At 40.8% G+C, this 5,771-nt stretch overlaps 1 pseudogene; it reads left to right on the plus strand.

Annotated features, from left to right (window-relative positions):
• The first annotated feature begins 301 nt into the window (after positions 1-301).
• On the plus strand, positions 302-1,377 carry LOC140523642 (solute carrier family 25 member 3 pseudogene; annotated as a pseudogene).
• The last annotated feature ends 4,394 nt before the right edge of the window (positions 1,378-5,771 follow it).

Below are 5,771 nucleotides of genomic sequence, written 5' to 3' on the forward strand. Positions count from 1 at the left end.
CTCCGTTCTTCCATCCAAGAGTCTGGGGTTCAGGACTCTCAGCACTCTTCCAGAAAGCTGGGACTTGAGAATTCCTGCTCTTTGGATCACATGATTCTCCTCTCTTCTCCATGACTACCACCTCTCAGGTTGAGTGGTAAAGTCACGGCCCGTAGCTGTTAACTGAAACTTTCCCTCTGTTTCTTGAGATCTCAGACCTGAGAGGGCACAGATTTTAGAGCTAGGAGGACGCTAGTTCTCTGTGAGCCACAATCTGCCAGAGCAGACAGATGATTGTATGTGTCTATGCCCTCTTAAGAGGATGTATCCGTCCATGGCACACTCAGTGAGCACTGAACCTTTTGACGAGCCACACCTGCAGCTCGTGCAGTATGAGGCTGACCCCAGCCCCACAGAGTCCCTGGGGTGTGCCGTCTAGCTTCTACCACTGTGGAAGAATACAGTTGTGAATGACTCCATGAAGTTTTATGCACTCTGTGGCATTGGTGGGGTCTTAAGTTGTGACCTGACCTTGACTTAGTGAAATGCAGGATGCAGGTGGATCCCCAGAAATACAGGGGTATCTTTAATGGATTCTCTGTCATACTTCCAGAAGACAGTGTTTGTGGTCCGAAAGTATAGGCTCCAACATTCATTGGCTACTCAGTGCAGGGACTCTGCCACTTCGGTTTTTATGGAGTGTTTAAAGTCTTGTATAGCAACCTTCTTGGTGAGGAAAACACTTACCTCTGGTGTACATCCCTGTATTTGGTTGCCTCAGCTAGAGCTGAGTTCTATGCAGATATTGCTCTGGCTCTTATGGAAGCTGCCAAGGTCAGAATTCAGACCCAGCCAGGTTATGCCAACACGCTGCTCCAAAAATGTTTAAAAAAGAGGGCTTGTTTGCATTCTGCAAGGTGTTGCTTCTTTATGGATGAGACACATCCCATACACCATGATGAAGTCTGCTTGCTTTGAGCGACCATTGAGGCCCTATACAAGTACACTGTTCTGAAGCCCCAAAGTGAGTGCTCAAAGGGAGAATAGCTGGTAGTGACGTTCATGGCAGGTTACAAAGCTGGTGTCTTCTGTACCGTCATGTCTCACCCTGCTGATTCTGTGGTGTCTGTGCTGAACAAGGAGAAGAGTGGCTCAGCTTCACAAGTCCTCCAAAGGCTTGGGTTCACAGAGGCTCTTTGACCATATCTACAGTGATTCATCTATGACTCCTTGAAGTCTATTTCAGACTTCCCTCTCCTCCTCCACCTGAGATGCCAGAGTCACTGAAGAAGAAGCTTGGGTTGACACAGTAGATGAATCAAGACTAACTATGGACTGAATCTGCTTGCTGACCAGTGTTGAGCAAATATAAAAGAAACTTTTATATATTTGGCTGTGTAGATCAGTTATTCCTGATGTACTTATCGATTGTGCCCTTGCCTGATGCAAGGTCTTCAAAATGTAACTCTTGCAATAAACAAACTATTTGTGAAAAAAAAGAAACCCCAGACCTAAGAACCACAGATGGAAAAGCCTTCAGAGTCCACCATTATTAGGGCTCTAATTCAGAGGCTCAGGAGTATTAAGGTTGGCTTCCAATCTGTCACGAATCAGGGTTAAAAACTATGGAATTGGAGGTGATGGGGATTGGCAGAATTAGTGTTGAGCAACATAGTAGAGACTAACTGTCCATCCTTCCTTCCTCACTGATTTAGGGGCTCTACAGCCTGGCACAGGAGGGAATTAATAGGTGGCAAGCCTGATCCCAAATATTACTGCCTACTTGATAGATTCCTTCAGGTAGTAATCCTTGTATGAGAGGAGGAGAGGGAAAGGAGAGAATCAGAGTGGGGAGGGGGGTGACTGGTTTCTTAATTAACAATTAGTGTAGACTGTGTAGTTAATTATATGGTTCCATGTAATTAAGAAGCTAATTAGTGCTGTGTCAGTTAAGATTTAATTAGTCCCCCTTCTCAGGGAAGCTTGAAAGACCCCCATACTGAAGGCTTCTGAAATGGAAGGACTTTGGAGTGGGGAGGCCACTGTATGGAGGGGCAGGGAGGAGAGAGACAGAGACACAAAGAGACAGAGAGAGAGAGACAGAGACACAAAGAGAGAGGGAGAGAGAGACAGAGAGACAGAGAGAGAGACAGAGACAGAGAGACAGAGAGAGACAGAGAGAGAGAGAGAGACAGAGAGAGAGAGAGAGAGAGAGAGAGAGAGAGAGAGAGAGAGAGAGAAGGGAGGGAAGGTGACTTTTACCTATCTCCTTATTTCCAAACCCCTCTAGAAACTCATCCCACTATTTCCCCAAGTTGCCCTCAATCCTTTCTAACTACCCTGTAGTTTCTGTTACATATGGACTCAGGAACACCTCTTACCCCTATGGGCACTCCATTTGTTGGTAGTTGGTGGTTTCTGATGATGAAAACTACTCAAATTTCTGTAGCACGTTGATGTTAATGGAGCACCTTCCTCCTAACAACTATGTACAGTAAGGAGTGCCTGGAGCCCCTGAGCCTTGATTTCCTTATCTGAAAAATGAGAGGGTTTCAATTAGATAAACTCTGAGGTGAAAATACTATTATTCCCAGTTTATGGATGTAATAATTCTTCCTTTTGAGTTTTCACTTTTCTTCCTGGTTAGTTCTGCCTACTTTTTCTGGGTTCTGGAATTAGGAAGGCTATGCTTTGTGGATTCTCAGGATTCTCTGATTCCACACATTCCCCCCTTCAGCTAGTCTGGATGTAAAAATGTTCTTTTTTCATTCAATTAAACTGAAACAACATTGGATATTTCTCAGGTATCTTGTTTAAAAAATTACTGATATCTTTTGTTTATAAATCACCTTCATTTGCTAATACATCTCTCCTCCTTCTTTCCCAGAAAGCCATTTCTTATAACAAATTGGAAAAAAAGAGAAAAGAAAAAAAAGTTCAACAAAACTGACGCCACTCCAGAAAGAATTATATGTGGTATTTGATACCCATAGTTCTTCACCTCTATAAAGGAGAGAAAAATGCATTCTCATATCTCTATACTCTTCTTTGTGACAAAACTTGGTAATTATGATGACAAAGAGTTCAAGTTTTCTGAGGTACCATCTCAAGTCTATCAAGTTGGCAAATGGCATCCCCCGCCAAAGGAAAAACTACAAATGCTGCAGAGCCTATGGGAAAACAGACATGAAAGCAGGTAGTTAGGCACTACTACTGGAGCTGCGAACTGGTTCAGCCATTCTGGAGAGCAATTTGGAACTATTATACTGTGCTGTCCTTTGACCCAGCAATGGCAATATTACTGCTAGGCCTGTACCCCTAAAGAGATCAAAGAAAGAGGAAAATATATACAAAGATATTTATAGCAACTCTTCATGATGGCAAAGAATTGGAAATTGAGGGGTTGCCCATCAACTGGAGAGTAGCTGAAAAAATATGTGACAGTCATGGAATACTATTGTGCTGTAAGAAATGATGAAGGGGATGGTTTCAGAGACACCTGGGAAGACTTATATGAACTGATACAGAATGAAGTGAGCAGAATTGGGAGAACAACTTACACAATAACAGGGAAATCATAAAGACAAATAACTTTGGAAAACTTTGAAACTTTTAAATATAATGGAAGCCACCACAGTTTCAGAGGACTTGTGATGAAAAGTGCTATCCATCTTCAGGTAGAAAGCTGATGGACTCAGAGTACAATTTGAAGTGTACTTTCTTTTTTTCCTTCTTTCATTGTTTCTGTCTTTCTTTCCTTCTTTCTTTCTTTCCTTCTTTCCCTTTTTCTTTCCTTCTTTTCCTTCTTTCATTCTTCCTTTCTTCCTTCTTTCTTTTTTCTCTCTTTCTCTGTCTTCCTTTCTTTGGTCATGGCTAATGCAAGAATTGCTTTTGTTTGACTGTCCATATTTGTAACAGGTTTTGTGTTGCTTGATTTCTCAATGAGTAGGAAAAGGGGAAGTAGGAGAAAGAAAATCAGGAAATAAAAATAAATTAAAATTGAATTTTTTAAAAATCAGTTTTTATTTTTTGTTTACATTATAGTAGTCATTGTATATTCAACTGTTATTTAGTCATGTCCAACTCTTCATGACCTCATTTGGGTTTTCTTAGCAGAGATACTGGAGTGGTTTGCCATTTCCTTCTTCATTTTCTAAATGAGGAAACTGAGGCAAATAGGGCTAAGTGACTTGCCCAGGGTCACACAGCTAGTAAGTGTCTGAGGCTGGATTTGATCTCAGGAATATGAGTCTTCCTGACTTCAGGCCTGGCACCATCTAACCTCCCCAAATCAGTGTGTATACTCTTTTCCTAATTCTGCCTAATTCCAGAAGAACAAATCTAATCTATCTTCCATGATATACCCCTTTAAATCCTGAAGACAGCTATCTTTGTTTGTTCAGGCTTAAGCATCTCCAGTTCCTTCAATTTGTCCTGAGATTGCAGTAACTTAAAAACCTTCACTACCTTGATTGTCATCTTCTGGTAGCTATCTAGTTTATCAAGGTCCTTCCTCAAACATGACACCTAAAACTGAAGATGATAATCCATGTGGTCTGACCAGAATAGAATACATCATGATTTTCATCTCCATATTCCCCAGTGCTATGCCTCTCAATTCAGATTCAGATTGCATTCACCTTCTTGACTCCCAAATCATGCTGACCCAACCATTCACCCATCCCAAAAACTGTATACCCCACCCACCCCCATCTTTTTCAGATGTATTGTTACCTAACATTGTCTCTCACAGCATTCTGCATTATGAAGTTCCATTTTTGAACCCAAGAATAAAACTTTACATTTACCCCCATTATCACAAAATCACAGGATTTCAGAATTAGAAGGAACCTCAGGGGCTTTCTACATTTCCTCATTGTCTACCTTCCCCAAATCACCTTTCTTGCTTAGGTGGCACCAGTTCACTAGCCAGTCATGCTGAGTTCAAGTGCCCATCCATGTAGGCACTTCTTCCTCCATTGCAAACTACAACCCCATCCCTGCCTGCCCATCTTGTGTGATTTATGACATGTCCATAAATCTTCCCATTCATAAATCTCTCAGAATATAAACTAACTCTATCTCCTTCTTCCATCCAGTTCTGGGTCTATCTTATTGTCCATTGGCAGCACCTATTCAAAAGATACTATCAGACTAACTCCATGGGGTATTCACCCAACTACATGACATAATCTAGTCAATAGGTATTTTTCATCCATTTGGTTTTGCCAATATAAATAGCCAGGTACTTCTCAGCAAGAGAAAAATTCTCATTCAGGTCACACCTAACAATGTCAGTGAATCAATGAAACATTTCTTAAGCTTCCATTTGCTGCCAGGCACTGGTGCTATGGTCTGGATGAAGATACAAAAACAAAGAACAAAACAATCCCTATTCTCAAGAAATTTACATTTTAATAGAAATGACAAGTACATATATAAACACATCCAAAATAAATATGAGTTAACTATAATCAGCAATTATATAGTATTTTAAAGTTTACAAAATGCTATATACATACATGTGTGTGTGTGTGTGTGTGTGTGTGTGTGTGTGATCTCACTTTATCTTCACAATAACCCTGGGAGGTAGGCGTTATTGACTTTATTTTACGGATGAAGAAACTGAGGCAGACAGGTTGACTTGGCCAAGGTCAAACAGCTGGTAAATGTCTAAGACTGGATTTGAACTCAGTTATTCCTGACTCTCGATTTGGAATTCTATCTACCATGTCTTCTGGTTACCTATAAAAAGAATAGATAAAAATCAATATAAAGTTGTTAAATACAAG

Source organism: Notamacropus eugenii, chromosome 2 (genome assembly GCF_028372415.1).
Source record: "Notamacropus eugenii isolate mMacEug1 chromosome 2, mMacEug1.pri_v2, whole genome shotgun sequence".
NCBI lineage: Eukaryota > Metazoa > Chordata > Mammalia > Diprotodontia > Macropodidae > Notamacropus > Notamacropus eugenii.